The 24,140-nt window shown below is 42.5% G+C and overlaps 1 pseudogene across 1 annotated transcript in view; it reads left to right on the top strand.

The window, feature by feature from the left end:
- Positions 1-24,140, top strand: part of LOC311251272 — a 172,601-nt pseudogene that overhangs the window by 32,830 nt on the left and 115,631 nt on the right. Inside the window, exon 4 of the transcript in view lies at positions 19,252-19,685. The product of the transcript in view is annotated as an uncharacterized misc_RNA (transcript). The remainder of the gene's footprint in view (positions 1-19,251; positions 19,686-24,140) is intronic.

Raw genomic sequence — 24,140 nt, 5'->3', positions numbered from 1 at the left:
GTGGAAATATGTACTTAACAAAAAAGTGTAAAACAACTGAAAATACGCCTTATATTCTAGTTTCTTCAAAGTAGCCACCTTTTGCTCTGATTACTGCTTTGCACACACTCTGCATTCTCTTGATGAGCTTCAAGAGGTAGTCACCTGAAATGGTTTTCACTTCACAGGTGTGCCCTGTCAGGTTTAATAAGTGGGATTTCTTGCCTTATAAATGGGGTTGGGACCATCAGTTGTGTTGTGCAGAAGTCAGGTGGATACACAGCTGATAGTCCTACTGAATAGACTGTTAGAATTTGTATTATGGCAAGAAAAAAGCAGCTAAGTAAAGAAAAACGAGTGGCCATCATTACTTTAAGAAATGAAGGTCAGTCAGTCCGAAAAATTGGGAAAACTTTGAAAGTGTCCCCAAGTGCAGTCGCAAAAACCATCAAGCGCTACAAAGAAACTGGCTCACATGAGGACCGCCCCAGGAAAGGAAGACCAAGAGTCACCTCTGCTGCGGAGGATAAGTTCATCCGAGTCACCAGCCTCAGAAATCGCAGGTTAACAGCAGCTCAGATTAGAGACCAGGTCAATGCCACACAGAGTTCTAGCAGCAGACACATCTCTAGAACAACTGTTAAGAGGAGACTGTGTGAATCAGGCCTTCATGGTAGAATAGCTGCTAGGAAACCACTGCTAAGGACAGGCAACAAGCAAAAGAGACTTGTTTGGGCTAAAGAACACAAGGAATGGACATTAGACCAGTGGAAATCTGTGCTTTGGTCTGATGAGTCCAAATTTGAGATCTTTGGTTCCAACCACCGTGTCTTTGTGCGACGCAGAAAAGGTGAACGGATGGACTCTACATGCCTGGTTCCCACCGTGAAGCATGGAGGAGGAGGTGTGATGGTGTGGGGGTGCTTTGCTGGTGACACTGTTGGGGATTTATTCAAAATTGAAGGCATACTGAACCAGCATGGCTACCACAGCATCTTGCAGCGGCATGCTATTCCATCCGGTTTGCGTTTAGTTGGACCATCATTTATTTTTCAACAGGACAATGACCCAAAACACACCTCCAGGCTGTGTAAGGGCTATTTGACCAAGAAGGAGAGTGATGGGGTGCTGCGCCAGATGACCTGGCCTCCACAGTCACCGGACCTGAACCCAATCGAGATGGTTTGGGGTGAGCTGGACCGCAGAGTGAAGGCAAAAGGGCCAACAAGTGCTAAGCATCTCTGGGAACTCCTTCAAGACTGTTGGAAGACCATTTCAGGTGACTACCTCTTGATGCTCATCAAGAGAATGCCAAGAGTGTGCGAAGCAGTAATCAAAGCAAAAGGTGGCTAGGTGGAAGAACCTAGAATATAAGACATATTTTCAGTTGTTTCACACTTTTTTGTTAAGTATATAATTCCACATGTGTTAATTCATAGTTTTGATGCCTTCAGTGTGAATCTACAATTTTCATAGTCATGAAAATAAAGAAAACTCTTTGAATGAGATGGTGTGTCCAAACTTTTGGTCTGTACTGTATATATATATATATATATATATATATATATATATATATTTTATAATATTATTTTCTTTTTATTTAGTTATTTATAATAACTCTCTAAGTCATACTCTGAGGAATTCTCTTGCTCCCATTGTCCTGTAGCTGAAGTCATTTCCTTCATGGAGAGAGAGAGAGAGAGAAAGTAAGAATTAGAACCTACACAAATGGCAAGGGCATGATTTGTAGCTCTGAATTCTATATTGTTGCATGAACCATAATCAAACACTGTGGCTCCTTGTGATAGACCAGATAGGACTCTAGGCAGGTGGTTGGCATTTTACTGTGTGGTTTTTAATTCAAGCATTTCCACGTCAGCGGTGGCATCATTCTCTCATGAACTTGTTGAACCCCCCTTATAATTCCTCAGGGAAACAAACGAAAAATATGTTTTCACAAGTACCATTTACAAAACTTCGCCTTTCTAGTTGACATGCACTGGCCAGTGGTAGTGGTAGTCTAGTGCAGCGAGCTTGCTTCATACACTGGAGGAGAGAAGGCAAACCACTTGCCAGCATAATTCAGAAAATGATTTTGAAAGGACTCCAGAGCTGATGTTGACCTGTAAGGCAAGGCAAGGCAAGGCAAGTTTATTTGTATAGCACAATTCAGACACAAGGCAACTCAAAGTGCTTTACAGGCGCATACAATTACAGTAAAAGCATTTAAAATACATTAAAACAAATCATTAAAACAAGTTAAGAAATGTAGTGCAAAGAAAAAAATTCAAGATTCATAAAAAAATATTTTTTTTACTTTAGACGTGTTATGTGTGTTGCACAACCCAGTCATATAGGGGCATCATATTGATAATATTGCTATAACATTTCTATTTCCACATTAACCTATCGTAAAAATTAAAAACTGACACATACTTAAGTAGACAAGATAACGCTCTTACCAAAAGGTCAGAAACTTCTCAACATCCAGCCAACGTCTGTTGAGAATAATTTGTGAGTGCCTCGTGTGAGGCACAACCAGATCAATCAAATCAATCAAAACTTTATTTATATAGCACTTTTCATACACTTCGCTGTGCAGCACAAAGTGCTTTACACATAAAAGACAAAACAATTTTAAAGAAAGCCCCTCCCTCCCACCCTCCATAATACACACACACACACACACACACACGCACCTGCACACTCTCACTACTGACAATAGGGAGACATGGCATGGCACCGAGGATTGAGGAAACGCCACCTTCGGGGCGGTCCGCACTGGGAGGAGTGACAGGCTGTGCCACAGGGGGCACCAGTGCCCAGGCCCCCCGACCCCGACAGACAACAGCTGGCAGGGCCAAAGGAAACCCAGGACAGCACCCCCAGCAGCAGCCCAGGCACAACTCCCAGTGCGGGGGACCCCCCTGGGGAAAACACTGGAGTTAAACCTAAAAAACTAAAAACACAAGATAGAATAAAAAGCCTGACAAGAGATGAATATAAGAGTGAACAGTTAAAAAGATTAAAATATGTAAGATAATAAATAAAATGGCACCGAAGGATAAATCAACAAATAAAATTATTTTATATTAAGATTAAAAAACAAGATAAAAGAAACAACGTAAAATGAGATGAAACCACATAAGAACGTAAGAAGAATTTAAAATATTAGTTAAAAGCCTGATTAAAAAGGTGTGTCTTTAACCTTCCCTTAAAAATATCAACAGTCTCTGCACACCTGAGGTTCTCCGGCAGGCTGTTCCACAGGTGGGGGCCATAGTGGCTAAATGCCGCCTCACCGTGGGTTTTCGTTCTTGGTTTTGGTATGGATAAAAGGCCGGTGCCGGAGGACCTCAGGGTCCGCGAGGGTTGATATGGTAAAAGCAGGTCAGATAAATATGAGGGCGCAAGGCCGTTAAGACATTTAAAAACCAGTAAAAGAACCTTAAAATCGATCCTGAAGCGGACAGGGAGCCAATGCAGTGACTCTAAAACCGGTGTAATGTGCTCCCGCCCTCTGGTCCTCGTCAGCACACGTGCTGCTGAGTTTTGTAATAGTTGGAGATTATAAGTACTCTTTTTGGGAAGACCAGAGAGCAGGGCATTACAGTAATCTAGGCGACAGGAAATGGAGGCATGCATTAGCACCTCCGTACTGGCCTGGGAGAGAAACGGGCGGACTCTGGCTATGTTCTTAAGATGATAATAACCTGTTTTTGTCATATTTTTAATATGTGGAATAAAATTCAGCTTAGAATCAAAAATCACGCCCAGATTTTTTACGGATTGTGTTGGTTTAAGATCTTGTAGTTTTGGTAAAAGTTTCTCTCTCTGGCCTTCAGGACCTATGAGTAAAACCTCAGTTTTGTCCTGGTTGAGCTGTAGGAAATTCACTGCCATCCATGACTTGATGTCTACAATGCAGTTAAAAAGGGGATCAATTGGCCCTGTGTCATCAGGAGACACGGCAATGTACAGTTGTGTATCATCCGCATAACTTTGGAAGCTGATGCCGTGTCTCCTGATGACGTCCCCAAGAGGAAGCATGTAAAGATTAAAAAGGAGTGGACCTAAAATTGACCCTTGGGGAACCCCACATCCACTTTCATGGGTTCCTGAGGAACATGTATCCATACTTACATAAAAGCATCGGTCTGTGAGATAAGAGCAAAACCAGTTTAAAACAGTACCAGAGAAGCCGACCAGATGTCTGAGTCTATTTAATAAAATGTGATGGTCTACTGTATCAAAAGCGGCGCTTAGATCCAGTAGAACCAACACTGTGAGCTTTTTGTTATCTAAATTCCACCTGATGTCATTTAAAATCTTTAAAAGTGCTGTCTCGGTACTGTGGTTTCTCCTAAAACCAGACTGATGTTTCTCTAAGATGTTATTTCTGTTTAAAAAGTCATTAACTTGGTTAAAAACCAGTTTTTCTAAAATTTTACTTAAAAACGGTAAGTTGGATACAGGTCGGTAGTTATTAAAAATGTTAGGGTCTAAATTGCTCTTCTTCAGAAGGGGCTTCACCACCGCCGTTTTGAAGGCAGTGGGAAAGACACCCGTCTGAAGAGAGCAATTCATGATGTTTAAAAACTGTTCCTCAAAGAATCCATAAAACGATTTCAAGAGTGATGTGGGAATTGGATCTAAAAGGCAGGTTGTTGAGTTTACTTGGGAGAAAACTCGACCAAGTGTCCTTGCATCAACCAGGGCAAAACTCTTCAGTGTTTCCTCAGGCAAGGACAACAGTTCAGGTGTGTTAACAGGTAAAACTTGATGGGAAGAGAGGCATGATCTGATGTCCTTGATTTTGGTTCTGAAGTGGTCTGCAAAGTTCTCGCAGAGAACGTCTGTGGGTGTCATAAAAACTTTATTAGAAGTAGAGCCTGTTAAAATATCAAAAGTGGAGAAGAGGAACCGGGGGTTGTTTTTATTGTTGGTGATGAGTTGTGAGAAATGGGAAATTCATGCCTTCTTAACTGCATTATTGTAGGTTTTGAGTTGTTGACGTAAAATCTCACAGTGAACTGTCAATTTACTTTTTCTCCATCTTCTCTCAGCACTCCTGCATTTTCTTTTCAGTTCATTGATTTCCTTGTTTTTCTCCACGGGGGTGTAGGTTTTCTTTTTATTGTTTTTGTTAAAAGTGGAGCTACCAAGTCCAGAGTTGACCTCAGTCTACTGTTAAAATTATCAACGATAAAATCACAAGGTGCAGGTAAAATTTCTGCAGGAGTGCTCTGTAAAATCTCCATAAAATTTGCAGCCACTTCAGAAGTTGGATAGCGCCTCCTCACTGTTCTCACCGGGGCCTCCTCTTGGTTAAAACTGGTGATGTTAAAAAATACACAGTAGTGGTCAGACACAGCCAGGTCGACAACAGAGGACACACCGATGGACAGGCCGTAGGTTATGACCAGGTCCAGGATGTGTCCTCTGTTGTGAGTTGGCTGTGACGTGTTGCGTAAAATCAAGACAACTTAAAAGATTTAAAAACTCTCTGGATATCGGGTCCGAGGTAACATCAACATGTAGATTAAAATCACCAGTTATTAAAATCCTGCTATAAGAGGTGTGAATAATTGATAAAAGTTCAGAAAATTCACTGATAAAAGAACTAGAGTGATGGGGTGGTCTATATACACTAATGCAGAGAATCGGAGGGCTGCTAAAAGTAAAGGCATGGTGCTCAAAAGACATATAACTGTTAAAAAACACTCGATGTGAGGTTAGGGAGTTATTAATGATTGATGCCGTCCCGCCTCCTCTTCTACCCTCTCTAGTAGAAAATAAAAAATTAAAATTTGGTGAGGAAGCCTCAGTGAGAACAGCAGGTGCGTCAGTGCCAAGCCATGTCTCAGTTAAAAGAAGACAGTCTAACTTATTATCTAAAATCACATCATTCATTAAAAAAGTTCTATTTAAAAGAGAGCGAACATTAAAAAGTGCCATGTTGATGGTGACAGGTGGCTTGTTGACTGGGGAGGTGGATTGTTCTGTGAGCTTCTTAGGTTGTTAAAGGTCACAGAGTGGGTAGTGTGGCAGTGTCTGATGTGCTGATGGAGTGTAATGATTACGGGAATGGGTGAAATGTTGGTGTGAATATGAGGTCCAACGAGGTATGAACGACACGGTGAACGCCCCCCTCATGCGGACGTGCCTCACTATTGAGTCCCCGATGACCAGGGTTGTGGGAGCGTCCGTTCGGCAGGCCAGCTCAGCCACCCCGCCACCCACACCAGGGTCCCGGGTGTGGTCCCTTGCCCGGTGGGGAGAACGGGAGGAGTGCCAGCGCACCGCGTCCCTGACGAGCCGCTTGCGCTGGGATGAGGAGCGGGACGGCGGGTGCGGACGGCCCCGTGTCGGACATCCACCTGCTGGAGCCGTGAGTGGAGGGAAAGCTGTGGTGTCCGTCAGTGGGGGCATGATGTCTGTGGCCGCAGGAACAGGTGGTGTCTCCTGGTGCGGGTCCCGGCCCACCGGCTTCTCGCTCACGGACAGAGCCGCGTATTTGTTTGAGAGCTGTAGGCTCGGGGGAGAAGGAGCCCCGCCATGAATCCCGCTCGAAGCCCTCTTTCGCCCGCGGGCGACCACTTCGGTCCATGGGCTCCCCCTATTTGGAGTGGAGCAAGCGGGCCGCCGACCAGAGGAGGACGGCTCCCAGAGGACTGTGTGCCCGAGTGCAGAGGTGGTGTTTTGTGGTGCTAACTCACCGGCCAGTGAGGTCTCCAGCCAGCTGGTTAACGCCGGGAAACGGGACCTGAGGGTGGTCAGCAGGTAGTCCTTCCTCTGTAGCTCGTTTGTCATCCTTTCAGTGTCCTCGAGGAGGTCGGCGATCTTTTTGAGCGCCTTATCCAGAGTTTGCTCCATCTCTCCAGGTGAGTCTGCAACATCCAGTTTTGACATGGCGGCTCACCGGGCCTTTCGTAAAACACTTAAAAACTTAAAATCCAAATGTCCGATGACTAATAAAAAAATAAAAGAAATAAAAAATAAAAATCTTTCACCCAGTTGAAGGCAGCGTTAAAAGCAAGCAGAGTGGTTAAAACGTTTAATATATTATAAAATGTCATTTTCAGTAGAAATAACAATGCTGTGTGACGTACATTCTCACCCACCACCAATAGCAGTAGCTAGCTATCAATTGCTGTAGTAGAACACAGTGGTAACACAGTATGCTGTATTGATTGCTTCGTAACGTTAGTTGATTAAGTAATTTTCAAACAAGCCAGCCAATTTTCTAGCCGTATCACCCCTGAGAGTGCAGATGAATTAGCTGACTTTATCCACTCAAGACAGTACATTGCTACGTTAGTCACTTTGCAGTTTATCCACATTAGCAAGAAAGCTTACCTGTGGTAACAAAACGACGAAAACCACAATATCAAATTATTTACACACACGACTATTCTGCATGCTTTGTTGCAATGTTATCTGTCCAACAGGAAGAAAGCCACATCTGCTTCATTAAGGAGTTTCAAAACATAGCAAAGCTCCCTCCATGACTTGAATGCACCACCAATGTTTACTTTTGCCTGACGACGGTCCAATTCCCGTCTGGCCAGACTGGCTTCAGTGAATACTACTTTTTTAGGCTTATGAGCAGTCTGTGTTGGGGTGTGTGTTGTGGAGGATACCGGTCGCTTGTTAGTGGACTCTATTTTGGATTGATTGCGCTGCACTGTTAGTCACGTCTCCTCACCGTGCTCTCATGTTGCCTGCCAGCATGTCCAGCGACTTAGCTGGAAACATTGGTAGGGCCGTTTTGGCGGCAATACAGAGTTTCAGCAATGCGTCTGCAATGACAGCGACAGTTACAGCGACAGCTACAGCATCCACCCATGGATCTATAATATAACCTGGATATGACGAAGCCTCTCAGCAGGCACGCCGATTTTTTCCAGTGGCCACTCGCGGTATTGCAACAAAAAATCCCATGGGGCCCAGAAAGCATTTTTCCCATAAGCCGTAATAGTAAAAGAGAAGCCTGTAAAACTGTTCTCAGGACACCTCCAGCTGTCACCACTGTTAATTGCTAATCTTTGTATTCCATATTTTTAAGTCATGGACTTTTAAACTGTCACAAAGTTTTGTAAAGGCCAGAAAAGCCCCCCCAAAGTCTCATTTTCCATGGTGACGTCACAGCTGTGTGCGTGCACTCCCAAGCGCGGTCGCGCTGTGTCTCGGGAGCGAGGATGCCTGTTGGCTGAATGACAGCTCTGAACGGGGCTAAACGTGGTGGGAAAAGTGAATTAAATGACTCCAGGGTGAGTCTTTTTCAGGACAGCGTTGTGATACAAGTTTCATATTTTAATGGCATGTATTTTAAATGCAGTTCTAAAGGTATTTTGGCGTTAAATCACCCGCTGAATGACCGCATTTTCACTTACTGCCAGTGCCACTGCTGTGGAAAAGTCTAAAAGTTATTTACCATGCATGTGATAGTGTCGGTGATGTGTGTCACCAGGGTCTGATGACTGTTTAATATCCTTTTCATCCTGTCATAACGACCTTTTATTACGGTTTGAACCGTCTCAGTCTGATGGCCTGGAGTCATGCAGTCTGCAGCAGAGCTGATGATGATGATGCAAGTATAAACGACAACGCAATAAATAATAAAGATGAATAAAATAGAAAAATATAAGATACAATTAATTAAGAAATGCACATTTTACTTAAGTAATGTCAAAGCGTTCTCTATTTAAAGAAAGTAAGAAACAACAGTCAACATGCAGTCACATGTTATACTCTCACTTGGCTCTTACAAACTATTTTTCTCAGGTTTGCAGACTGTAATCACAAATTAAACAATTTTTACTTGGGACAGATTTGTTTGAGCATTGGAAATATTTTACAATTATTTTTTATACATATACACAATCAACTTAATGCACATGAATAATGGCACTTGCACTTCGGTAGAGATATTTGTACTTTATTGGATTCGCACACAACATTGTTTACACATCAGCAGCTCCGCCTGAAAGGGAGAGTCAGGATCCTGAATAGAGGAGACTGGACATGCTGTATCACTTTGTTAGTATTTGGTGGAACATGTGCCATAATTACTGTGTCTCACATGTGTAGACTATAGTACCATAAGTGTGTGATTTAGTTGAGTCACTGTGTACAGTATGAAACACTAAACAGACAGTCGCTCTGGCCACAGAAAAAAAAAAAGTTCCCATCTCTGTGGCACCGTGAGTCCGCGACACAAACGCGCCCCGTAACATGTAATCGGTGTTTTATGACAGATCGGACTACACAAATACACACAACATAACATGAATATGATAATCCATCAATCCACCGATTGACTTCGCTGAAACAAATGCATACGACCGGGAGGAGGGTTAGGAAAACAGCGGAGAACAACGTTTTATCCTTACTTAGAAATAATAAAACAACACAAATAAACCACGTGTAGTCTATAACCATGACTTTGAGAACATCATCGGTTGATGTGCGCTATAAATCCATCATTTGATTGTGTAGATCTGTCGTTACCGCTCAAACTCATCCACAAGCACTCATGAGCGCGCGGCGCTTATCCAGAACGCAATTTGCTCGTTCTCATTGCCCCAGGGCATGATGGGAGGCCCCAGAGCATCATGGGGGGTGACTCAACTGCGCATGCTCTATGGGCCCCATAACGCGGAAGTAAACCCGGAAGTTAGAAACTTTTTCGGCGTATGCGCCAGGCGAGCAACTCCGTTGAAATCAACGGCGGCCATTTTCCGGTCCTGTATCCACTAATAATACATCCATGCATCCACCACAGAGCCACCATAGCTCAATCACTCCGTCTGACTACCCGAAGAAGACTGCGAATACCGCTCATTCGCGTCAATGAGCTATTTTGGTACTGCCGGTGACAGGCAGTGTGAATTTGCATATTAGCTAAATATTTAGTTTCACCCGTGACATTTAGATTTAACATTTAATATTTAGATTTAGATTTAACATTTTTAATGAAATTTAACATTTAGATTCAGATTTAACATTTGGATTCAAATTTACCATTTTGATTTAACATTTAGATTTGAATTTAACATTCAGATTTAGATTTAACATTTAGATTTAAATTTAACATTTACATTTAAATTTAACATTTACATTTAGATTTAACATTTGGATTTAATATTTAACATTTAGATTTAGATTTAACATTGACATATTTTTCCAAGAGAAGTAAATATTCTCACAAATTCACAAATATTGCTGTAAATCTGGTCAAAAGTAACATTAAAAAATTCACATATGATTTTTAAATGTGGTGAAAAGTTGGTGTTTATTTTAGCATGTGCAACTTTACAATCGGCGACCCACACAAGACGGAGTATGTGAGCAGCCTATCATAGCAGAATGGACTTCAAGAGATTAGCAGTTTGATACAAGGATAACAGAGCACAAGGAGGATTGACCATTTTTACCAACCAACTGTGGATTACAATTTGGATATTGGAGTTCTTTTGTTCACTCTGCTGGCATGAAGTTTGGATTTTGAGGAAATTTGGGTTGTGTTGTGAACACCGCAAGGACTTGGACTTTCAGCAGGAAGGGAAAGGCATACTGGCCGGAAAGGCTTGATCCTCTTAATCTTTTCTACATCTAAGTATTTTAACCAGCTTCAGCTCTTTGAGATTAATCTTTATTATATACTGAATTGTGATCTTTATTAATAGGTATTGTTAATAATGACTAATAGTAACTGAGATAAGACTGAGCTGTATGCTTTGCCCTTGCTAAAACTTTGTAATAAACCTTCAACTGTAGTTAAAGTAGAAGTTGTGGACACTGATTTTATGATATTCTTTGATTTAGTAAAAAGTAGGTAATAAGTGTGCAAAATATCTTAAAAGTTCTCAAAGGTTACTCTAGCCTACCAAATTGAAACAGTCCCTTAGGGTTTACAAAATGCACCTACAATTCATCCTAGCACCATACCAAGTGCTCAGATCATTTAGAGGAGAGGTGTTGTTTACGGGCATGGCTGGTGGCTGCATCCAATTCAAGGGCTATTCAAGTCAGGTGCCAAGCCAGAGGAAGCAGGGTAGACGTTCAGATGTAGGCAGTGAGAAGCTAGGCAAGTCTCCTCGCTACCATCTTAAGCAGTCCCTATTTAATTCCATTAAAGTAACACCTTGTAGGTTTAGGGACCTAACCTTTATAACGAAGAGCTGCTCCAGTACCTCCTGGACAGGGGTATGCTCGGGATCTAACACTAGCTAGGAGCTACCTGAGAAAGGCACTCAGGAGCGAGCATGCACATCATACGCATCAAGGCAGCGTCATTTTTCTGGGAATACGCTATTTGAAGCACCTCAGAAGATGAGCTGGTCACAGGCTGATAGAGGCAACAGAGTAAGAAGGGGGATGTCTCATTTTTTAACTTATTTAACAGCCTGTTAAATCATTGGCATTAAAAAGTGATTAAAAAACGTTTTAAAACACAGAAAAGTTGACTAAGGATGATGCATCGTCCAGTAAATAAGAAATAAGGTGCAAGGTGCACAATTGCTTGTGGTTAGTTTGTTTGTGACATCCAAGTAAGACATTCATTTCTATGACTCTGTGCCAATGACAACCATGGCCAGAGAGATGCTTTCAGCTTGTCTGTCCGTATGTATGTTGTCCTCCGTCTCTCCATCCCAATCTCATAAATGTGATGTCCCAAGAATGCTGTGGAGGAATTTCCTCAAATTTGGTAGAAAACCTCCACTGGGACACAAGGAACAACTGATTAGAATTTACTTTGCCTCACAAAACATGATGTTGTCAATAGCTCAAGAATTTCTATGGTAATTTGTGTGAAGCATCCACGTTTTACCATTTGCAGGTTCTTTGCAGTAACATTAATATTTTTATATGTTGAGCTACAGGTGATTGTCATCAGTCTTTGTCTTTGCACTTTCTACCTGAGGTCCATTGTGCATCAAACTCACCTCTGGAGCCGAGAAGGTGGACCCAAGGAGGAGACCTTGGGTCCACCAGGAGACGGCAGGAGATGGCATGTGGGCAGTGGAACGGATTACTTTTTTTTCAGGATCACGGCACACAAGGAACAGAAAAACAAAAAGGAACATCAGGGAAACACAACAGATGACTAGACATAAACTAAACTTAAGACTGGTCTTAAATACAAACTAAACTAACAAGGGAATACGGTGCACTTCTCTAGAAGTGTTACAAAGTTTTTATTATAAAGGCATGAATGAATTGTGAAATCAAAATTGCATTTTTAACTCTTGGCCTATAGCCGTGGCATGTGGCTACCTACAGTTGCAATATTGTGACCCATTTCTTGCCTTTATCTGGGTGTAGTTTCTTTTTTTACATATTGTTCTGTTAATAAAAAGGAACAAAATGTGTACCAAAGTATATCCATGCTCACCCAGGGGGAGCTATCACATCATAACAATGTGTTTCTCCATGACAACTTAATGTTTCATGAGACAGTACACAGTCTGCTTCAGGAGTATAATTTCAAGTTATGCCAGAATTGATCTCAGGTAGTGTGATGTTGGAAGCAAAATATAAAATGATGTTCACCATTTATGAAATATAGTGGATTATGTTGATGTCATGTATTTGCAGGAATTTAAACTCGGATGCTTTTCTTTTCATTTGATAACATAAACAATATTGTTATGTTGTTACCAATACTATCATAGTTTTTTTTCTTGCATTTCCATTAGCACTTTACTAACAGATCCCCTCCTCCCTCTCTCTCTCTCTCTCTCTCTCTCTCTCTCTCTCTCGCTCTCACACACATAATTACTTGTTTGTTATAACTTATTGTCACACTGAAGGAACATCGTTGAACATTAGATGGAATGCACAGCAACTTGTTTCACAGGAAATTAAAAGGGAGTGGCTGACTGATAGCTGACAGTCTGTATATTGTGATTGGATTTAGTTTATCACTATGGTGTCTCAACATTTCTGACCTAACTCATCACATACATGTCACGTCATTATCCATCATCACCTTTCAAAACATTAAGCACTTCAGAAATGTGGACTGTTTTTATTCCCTCACAATGAACTTACACACAAACACACATACAGCAATAATCCACCAGGAATTGTATTTGTGTCAGAAGGAGGTGAAAAAACAACAATAAAACTGCATCAACGGTGAAATTAACAGTCAGTATATCAGTAATAATAGAGTAAGTAAGTAAGAATTTTACTGTTTTTCCATCACAATGTACTTCCACACAAACAGAAATGCAGCAGTATCAGTACAGGAGCCTGGTCGAGGACTTCGTGAGGTGGTGCAGGTCCAACCATCTGCAGTTGAACACCTCCAAGACTAAGGAGATGGTGGTGAACTTCAGAAGGAAGAAACCAAATCTCCAACCCGTGTTGGTGGTCAGGACCTATAAATATCTGGGGCTGCAGCTGGACGACAAGCTGGACTGGACAGCAAATATGGACACTTACACAGGAAAGGGCAGAGCCGTCTGTACTTCCTGAGAAGGCTGGGGTCCTTCAACATCTGCAAAAAACTGCTGCAGATGTTTTACCAGTCTGTGGTGGCCAGCGTCCTCTTTTATGCTGTGGTTTGCTGGGGAGGAAGCAGCAAGAAAAAAGACGCCGGTCGACTGGACAGACTGGTGAGGAGAGCTGGCTCAGTAGTGGGCACAGATCTGGACTCTCTGGTGACAGTGGCAGAAAGAAGGACCCTGGACAAACTGCTGTCCATACTTGACAACACCCACCACCCTCTGCACAACACCTTCACCAGGCAGAGGAGTGTGTTCAGTGACAGACTGCTGTCCCAGTCCAGCTCCACCAACAGACTCGAAAACTCTTTCGTCCCCCTGGCCGTAAGACTGTACAACAGCTCTCAGTAAAGGAGGACAATAGATAATAGACAATGGACAATTTATCTACCTAGTTGCACATCTATTTGCACTGTTTACTGTTTGCACTGTTTACTGTAGCTACTGTTAATTTTAATTTTAATTTTATATATTATATATGTGTAATGTATGTTCTGTATTTTGTATGCTACTGGACACTTGAATTTCCCTCGGGATAAATAAAGTATCTATCTATCTATCTATCTATCTATCTATCTATCTATCTATCTATCTATCTATCTGTATCAACCACAAGTTCAGTGTTTTTTCTGATATTGAGCCTGACGTGATTGTCGTTGCACCATGCACAGAGCTCTCTATTGGAGCTCTGTACTTTTTAAAAATAATCTGTCAGTGAAGACAATGTTTCCCACTTGAAATTATTCACTGTGATCACACACGTCAATATGGTCATGACTTCCATTTCGCCAAGAACTACATGAACACTAAATTTTCTTTAAATCAAATTCCTTCAAAGTCTTCACTAGTATATCAACATATAGTCAGTTGGTGGAGTTTGTTATTATAACGAGAATTATATTTGTATCATAAGTGGGTGAAATAATAATAATACCGCATCAACAGTGACAACAGTCATAATATCATTAATAACAGTGTGAGTAAATAAGAATTTGACTGTTTTTTTCCCCTTGCAATGTACTTCCACACAAACAGACGTGCTGTGGTTGTTGAACCATGTACAACAATGAGAATTAGATTTGTATCAGAAGCTGGCAAAATAAGAACAATACCCATCAAAACCAGTAACAGTGACAATAATGGCAATAATATCAATGATAATAGAGACAATAGTTGTAGTCATAAACCCCATTAGAAAGTTTCGGCTGTCACTGGTATGCAAAACTTATTAGTGTCCTTTATTTACAACAAATGACTGTAAATTGCGATTGTATGGACTCACGAGAAAAGTGACTGAAAAAATGTCAAACTGGTCATATTGTAACAACTTTGCATTACTGTTGAGATGAATGCAGCAATGACACTGTTAGACATTGAGTACAGTTAGTACATTCTTGCACGAGATATGAAGCAGGAGCAGGTCCAGCTTCTGCCCCCAACAAAGAAATGACCACGCCTGCAGACTTAGAAGATCCTGCTTTAACAAGCATTGGACCAAGTGACAGTGACAAGAAAGTCCAAAGTGGCTTTACTGTTCATATCACTGTTCACACTGTAAAACAAACACATTTATTTAACATCCATCTTTGACTATCATCCAATGACATATTCTCTATACTGTGAACTTTAGCACATCCCATGATGAAGAGCTTTACACGAAACTGTACAGCTTTATGATTCTGAAACACTCATACTTGTTTTAGTATTATATTTTCATTGTAATTTTTGTATTCTATATTTGTTATATTGTTCTTGACTGCTGTATTAATTAAACTTCATCTTTTATGCACCAAGGCACATTCAGTGTCCACTATTGCACTGATATTTTTGTAATTTTGTCAACTTTGTAATAAATATCAAAACATGAGAGGCTCCTTGTGTTGTCAATAACTGAAATGAAACAGAAACATCAATATACTTTAATACATTTGCATTTAATTGTCATTGCTTAATCCATTCATATATTTTATGCCCCTTAACCGTTTCTGTGTCGCATTTATTTAATAAATGATATCAATAACAAAAATTATATACTGCTGGGCTGTTTATCATCATACTGTTGGGTATTTAAAAAGTCAGAAAAAGTCTTAAATCTTAAAGTCTTGATTAGAATAGTTACAAATTCTAAATTTTCCACTGATGCAAAATCCATGTAGATATTCACCACTTATAAAGCAATTTCAAAATGGATCATGTTAATGTTTCATGGATTTGTACTTTTTACGATAAAGGTTATGAAATAAAACCAAGATGCTTTTCTTTTGATGTGCACATATATGTGTACTTAATATCTATTTCTGTAACACAACTTGTCACACTGGTCAAACCCCTGTCAACATTCACATAGGTGGAATGAACCTGCAGCTTTCACAGAACAAAAGATGGGAGTATGCCATTGTACTGAGCCAAGAAAATGACAGGCGTGATTTAGTTAAATTCATGTCTAAGGTGTCGAAACATTTCTGTATAGTGCATCAGGTATGAGTCACGTCAATAGCCTTTATTCAGTGGAGATATATAAAGGCCTCCACAGATGTGGAGTGTCACTTTGGTGAAAGGTTTAAAATATCATAGGTGTGAATTGGTTTGAAATGTCGTAGATGTGAACTGAACTGAATTTGAGGACACTTAAATAGTTTTAAAAGGATCTTAGTTCTATAGTAAAGGTGAATTTGCAACTTTTGATCTTATATTTCCAGTTTGGGTAAGTACATTTCTAAGTCTATATGTTAACTTTTTTATATTTCAACACAGTGTGCCTGACAGAGAGACAGAGAGAGAATGTGTCTCTCTGTATATTGCTTATGTGTTATTTTTTAATTGTGCTAATTTCCAACCACATTTCTATTTCATTCTCACATATTATCACATATTTAAAGTGATAACAAGTGATTGTCACATGACAATGTTTTTTGCAATATGTCATGAAATTCTTTCACCTTTATCATTGCACATGTAACAACACACCAGCATCATATTATTAAATTTGATAAATAAGTATAACAATTCAGATATAAATAATAGGAATGTGATTCGTTACCTGTTCTTGAAGGGATCTCTTTTGTCCTCTATTATGGATTTAGAGTTCAGGTTCATCCTGTTCCACAAGAGGTGTTCTTTGCTCAAGGACATTTTAGTCAGGTTGATGTTTGTGAGCAGTTGCACAGACTGAGTGATTAGGGTGGTTGAAGAGCAGTTTCCTCATTCAGCTCACCTACCTGTTGAAGTGCTGTGAAATGGGTGTTTTACCGCAAATAAGTCATAGCCAAACTCCCAATGCTTGGAGTTGTAAAATAATGCTGAAAATTCTCCAAAACGTAGAGAACATCCATGTTTTCTCAATTTTAATGTGGCTATTATTATCCTACATTGTCACAACCCAAAATAAATGAAGTATAATGTAAGAATTGCATTTCATGAGCTTATTCAAAGAAAGAAAAATCTATATAGTTCAGGATTATTATGAAGGAGAAGGAGAATACTGTACTGTAATTGATATTTGCACAAAAATCTGCCTTTGGACATTTTTAAACTGTCACTCTGTTTGGATGTTAAAAGTAATAATCTAAAAATGTTGAGGAATGTTACCATGTAAAATGTACCTTGATATGTAAAGGCTAGAAGTATGAATTTAATTATTTGCCAAGTGAATAGTGATTTCTCACTGAATGAAGGCTGTTTTTTTGTCATCATCTGTTTCAGTTAAAAACATAGCTGGACAGAATTACATCAAAACAAAGAATTACCATAAAAGTTTGATTGTTAAAATGATTGTTTTGTTGAAAGATTGTTTAAAATGTTTTCATACATTTGGGCTCACTCGGATTCCAGCATTAACATTACAGTGATAGTAATGATTCTACTGGCTAGTAATTGTTGTGCAAAATGTTTCAACATGTTGTTTCTCTCCGTACATCTCTGCATTGTTTGCTTATTAATTTATAGAAGGAAGACAAGATGGGTGTTGCACGGATCATACCAATTTTCCTGATTGTGATAGGTAAGCAGAGTAATATGATGTGATTGCTGGTACAGTGTTTTCATACAAAACAGATGAAACAATTTAGGGATTAACATGATGGTAGAATTCTCTCCTGCATCTCATCAAATATTTCTTATGCAAAGACACATTAGAGCCTAGGACCATCGTCAGATCACAATCAGGAAACATTGACAAAAGTTGTGTTTTGATCAAACATTCATTTAGTTTGGTAGTGTTGTTTATTATCCTTTCAGAAATTATTTTTATGCCTGTGGAAATTGTTAAAGCAACAAGCAACAAACAACAATAAAAAAAGGACTACAACATTACAACAATTACAGTCAAAGACAGACGTTATAAACAAAGTGCCTAAAATCATCACCAAAAATGAAAAAATATACCAAAATGCAAGTAACACACCCCACATATCACAAGGATTTGTTTAACACAGCTTTACTGGACGATATAAAGGATCTCTGAGCAAGGAGGTGCACAAAAGTGGTAACCTTTACTGACGTCCTAATGGTAACAACTCATATTCAGCATAGAGAGGGAGTGATACATAACTATCCCTCTCCCGTCCTGTGAGAGGGATCCCTCCTCTGTGGCTCTTCCTGAGGTTTCTTCCGCATTTTTTTTTCCCTGTTAAAAGGGCTTTTTTTGGGGGCAAGTTTTTCCTCACTCGAATCGAGGGTCGAAGGACAGAGGGTGTCGTCTCTGTACAGATTGTAAAGCCCTCTGAGGCAAACTGTGATTTGTGAATTTGGGCTATACAAATAAAATTTGATTTGATTTGATTTAAGATTGCCTGTACTTTTCCTGCCACTCCGGACTCACAAAGCAGTAACACACTGTTTTGTTGTTGACCTGCAATTTTGCTACACATAATAACAAATGCTTATTAATATATACCTTAGTTAACTTATTTTTGGTTGTTTAGATTACATTAAACCTATGCTTAAGTTAGATGGATCACTACGTGACCTGGTGTGATGCTGTAAAGAAAAGGTTTGTATTGTATTGTGTATTGTGTTAACTACAGATAAATTTGACCGGTGCTGTAATTGGAGACGTCTGCTTAAAATTTGTACTTCATTTAAAGTTTAAGAAAATACATTTTGAACAATGTCTGCAATTGTAAAATTGTAGATTGCAAGGCTATTCTTTACTAATGAACACTACAAGCACAAATTCACAACAACTGTGACCAGCCGACCACGTACACGCATCCAAATGTTTATACATTCATGAACACACACTCTCACACACTCTCTATATCTCTCTCTCACACACTCACAGACACACACATACACACACACTGTTTTACAAACGCATAGTCTCTCTCACACACAGACTCTCAATCTCACATACACTGAACGACAGACTGAAAGAATGACTGACTAAGCAACCACCAGGTTGACCTATACAGCTACGGCTAGCAGCTAAAAATGTGTTTTGGATACTGTTTCATAGTGATGGTGGAATGTGCAGCTGCTCAGGCAACATCAACTACAGCTGCAGCAGCAACAACAACTACAACTGCTCCAACTACAACAACCACAGCTGCCCCAACAACAACAACCACAGCTGCTCCAACTACAACAACCACAGCGGATCCAACTACTACAGCTGTTCCATCAACAACAACCACATCTACCCCAACAACAACCACAGCAGCTCGTACAACAACAACCACAGCTGCTGCAACAACAGCTACCACAGCTGCCCCAAGAACAACAACCAGAGCGGCTCCGACAACAACAACAACTACAGCTGCACCAACAACAACAACAGCTGCCCCAACAACAACAACTACAGCTGCTCCAAGTACAACTACTGCTGCTCCAACAACAACAACCACAGCTGCTCCAACAACAACTACTGCTGCTCCAACAACAACAACCACAGCTGCTCCAACAACAACCACAGCTGCTCCATCTACAACATCCACAGCAGCTCCAACAACAACAACCACAGCGGCTCCAACAACAACCACAGCTGCTCCAACTACAACAACTAAAGCTGCACCAACAACAACCACAGCTGCCCCAACAACAACCACAGCTGCCCCAACAACAACAACCACAGCTGCTCCAACAACAACAACCACAGCTGCTCCAACTACAACATCCACAGCGGCTCCAACAACAACAACCAGAGCTGCCCCAACAACAACAACCACAGCTGCTCCAACAACAACCACAGCTGCTCAAAAAACAACAACCACAGCTGCCCCAACAACAACAACCACAGCGGCTCCAACTACAACAACTACAACTGCTCCAACAACAACCACAGCTGCCCCAACAACAACCACAGCTGCTCAAAAAACAGCAACCACAGCTGCCCCAACAACAACAACCACAGCTGCTCCAACAACAACCACAGCTGCCCCAACAACAACAACCACAGCTGCTCCAACTACAACAACCACAGCTGCTCCAACAACAACCACCGCTGCCCAAACAACAACCACAGCTGCTCCAACAACAACAACTACAGCAGCCCCAACAACAACAACCACAGCTTCTCCAACAACAACAACCACAGCTGCTCCAACTACAACATCCACAGCTGCTCCAACAACAACAACTACAGCTGCCCCAACAACAACAACCACAGCTGCTCCAACAACAACAACCACAGCTGCTCCAACTACAACATCCACAGCGGCTCCAACAACAACAACCAGAGCTGCCCCAACAACAACAACCACAGCTGCTCCAACTACAACTACTGCTGCTCCAACAACAACAACCACAGCTGCTCCAACGACAACAACTACTGCTGCTCCGACTACAACTACAGATGTCCCAACAACAACAACCACAGCTTCTCCAACAACAACCACAGCTGCTCCAACGACAACATCCACAGCGGCTTCAACAACAACAACCACAGCTGCTCCAACTACAACAACCACAGCTGCCCCAACAACAACAACCACAGCTGCTCCAACTACAACAACCACAGCTGCCCCGACAACAACAACCACAGTTGCCCCAACAACAACAACCACAGCGGCTCCAACAACAACCACAGCTGCTCCAACAACAACAACCACAGCTGCCCCAACAACAACAACCACAGCGGCTCCAACAACAACAACTACTGCTGCTCCGACTACAACAACTACAGATGTCCCAACAACAACAACCACAGCTGCTCCAACAACAACCACAGTTGCTCCTACTACAACAACCACAGCTGCCCCGACAACAACAACCACAGTTGCCCCAACAACAACAACCACAGCGGCTCCAACAACAACCACAGTTGCTCCAACTACAACAACTACAGCTGCACCAACAACAACCACAGCTGCCCCAACCACAACCACAGCTGCCCCAACAACAACAACCACAGCTGCGCCAACTACGACAGCCACAGCTGCCCCAACAACAACAACCACAGCTGCTCCAACTACAACAAACACAGCTGCCCCGACAACAACAACCACAGTTGCCCCAAGAACAACAACCAGAACGGCTCCAACAACAACCACAGCTGCTCCAACAACAACCACAGCTGCTCGAACTACAACATCCACAGCGGCTCCAACAACAACAACCACAGCTGCCCCAATAACAACAACCACAGCGGCTCCAACAACAACCACAGCTGCTCCAACAACAACAACTACTGCTGCTCCGACTACAACAACTACAGATGTCCCAACAACAACAACAACCACAGCTTCTCCAACAACAACCACAGCTGCTCCAACTACAACATCCACAGCGGCTTCAACAACAACAACCACAGCTGACCCGACAACAACAACCACAGCTGCTCCAACTACAACAACCACAGCTGCCCCGACAACAACAACCACAGTTGCCCCAACAACAACAACCACAGCTGCTCCAACTACAACAACCACAGCTGCCCCAACAACAGCAACCACAGCTGCTCCAACTACAACAACCACAGCGGCCCCGACAACAACAACCACAGCTGCCCCAACAACAACAACCGCAGCGGCTCCAACAACAACCACAGCTGCTCCAACAACAAAAACTACTGCTGCTCCGACTACAACAACTACAGATGTCCCAACAACAACAACCACAGCTTCTCCAACTACAACCACAGCTGCTCCAACTACAACATCCACAGCGGCTTCAACAACAACAACCACAGCTGCTCCAACAACAACCACAGCTGCCCCAACAACAACAACCACAACAGCTCCAACAACAACCACAGCTGCTCCAACAACAACCACAGCTGCTCCAACTACAACATCCACAGCGGCTCCAACAACAACAACCACAGCTGCCCCAACAACAACAACCACAGCGGCTCCAACAACAACCACAGCTGCTCCAACAACAACAACTACTGCTGCTCCGACTACAACAACTACAGATGTCCCAACAACAACAACCACAGCTTCTCCAACAACAACCACAGCTGCTCCAACTACAACATCCACAGCAGCTTCAACAACAACAACCACAGCTGCCCCAACAACAACAGCCACAGCTGCTCCAACTACAACAACCACAGCTGCCCCGACAACAACAACCACAGTTGCCCCAACAACAACAACCACAGCGGCTCCAACAACAACCACAGCTGCTCCAACAACAACAACTACTTCTGCTCCGACTACAACAACTACAGATGTCCCAACAACAACAACCACAGCTTCTCCAACAACAACCACAGCTGCTCCAACTACAACATCCACAGCGGCTTCAACAACAACAACCACAGCTGCCCCAACAACAACAACCACAGCTGCTCCAACTACAACAACCACAGCGGCTCCAACAACAACCACAGCTGCTCCAACAACAACAACTACTGCTGCTCCGACTACAACTACAGATGTCCCAACAACAACAACCACAGCTTCTCCAACAACAACCACAGCTGCTCCAACGACAACATCCTCAGCGGCCTCAACAACAACAACCACAGCTGCCCCAACAACAACAACCACAGCTGCTCCAACTACAACAACCACAGCTGTCCCGACAACAACAACCACAGTTGCCCCAACAACAACAACCACAGCGGCTCCAACAACAACCACAGTTGCTCCTACTACAACAACTACAGCTGCCCCAACAACAACAACCACAGCTGCTCCAACTACGACAACCACAGCTGCCCCAACAACAACAACCACAGCTGCTCCAACAACAACAACTACTGCTGCTCCGACTACAACAACTACAGCTGTCCCAACAACAACAACCACAGCTTCTCCAACAACCACAGCTGCTCCAACAACAACAACCACAGCTGCTCCAACAACAACAACTACAGCTGCCCCAACAACAACAACCACAGCGGCTCCAACAACAACCACAGTTGCTCCTACTACAACAACCACAGCTGCCCCGACAACAACAACCACAGTTGCCCCAACAACAACAACCACAGCGGCTCCAACAACAACCACAGTTGCTCCAACTACAACAACTACAGCTGCACCAACAACAACCACAGCTGCCCCAACAACAACAACCACAGCTGCTCCAACTACGACAGCCACAGCTGCCCCAACAACAACAACCACAGCTGCTCCAACTACAACAAACACAGCTGCCCCGACAACAACAACCACAGTTGCCCCAATAACAACAACCACAACGGCTCCAACAACAACCACAGCTGCTCCAACAACAACCACAGCTGCCCCAACAACAACAACCACAACGGCTCCAACAACAACCACAGCTGCTCCAACTACAACATCCACAGCGGCTTCAACAACAACAACCACAGCTGCCCCAGCAACAACAACCACAGCTGCTCCAACTACAACAACCACAGCTGTCCCGACAACAACAACCACAGTTGCCCCAACAACAACAACCACAGCGGCTCCAACAACAACCACAGTTGCTCCAACTACAACAACTACAGCTGCACCAACAACAACCACAGCTGCCCCAACAACAACCACAGCTGCTCCAACAACAACAACCACAGCTGCCCCAACAACAACAACCACAGCTGCTCCGACTACAACAACCACAGCTGCCCCAACAACAACAACCACAGCTGCTCCAACTACAACAACCACAGCTGCCCCGACAACAACAACCACAGTTGCCCCAACAACAACAACCACAACGGCTCCAACAACAACAACCACAGCTGCTCCAACAACAACCACAGTTGCTCCTACTACAACAACCACAGCTGCCCCGACAACAACAACCACAGTTGCCCCAACAACAACAACCACAGCGGCTCCAACAACAACCACAGTTGCTCCAACTACAACAACTACAGCTGCACCAACAACAACCACAGCTGCCCCAACCACAACCACAGCTGCCCCAACAACAACAACCACAGCTGCTCCAACTACGACAGCCACAGCTGCCCCAACAACAACAACCACAGCTGCTCCAACTACAACAAACACAGCTGCCCCGACAACAACAACCACAGTTGCCCCAAGAACAACAACCAGAACGGCTCCAACAACAACCACAGCTGCTCCAACAACAACCACAGCTGCTCGAACTACAACATCCACAGCGGCTCCAACAACAACAACCACAGCTGCCCCAATAACAACAACCACAGCGGCTCCAACAACAACCACAGCTGCTCCAACAACAACAACTACTGCTGCTCCGACTACAACAACTACAGATGTCCCAACAACAACAACCACAGCGGCTCCAACAACA

This window comes from Pagrus pagrus, assembly GCF_965226575.1.
Source record: "Pagrus pagrus genome assembly, chromosome: 22".
Lineage (NCBI taxonomy): Eukaryota > Metazoa > Chordata > Actinopteri > Spariformes > Sparidae > Pagrus > Pagrus pagrus.
The sequence above is the reverse complement of the archived record's forward strand: the minus strand, read 5'-3'. Positions and strand labels throughout refer to the sequence as shown.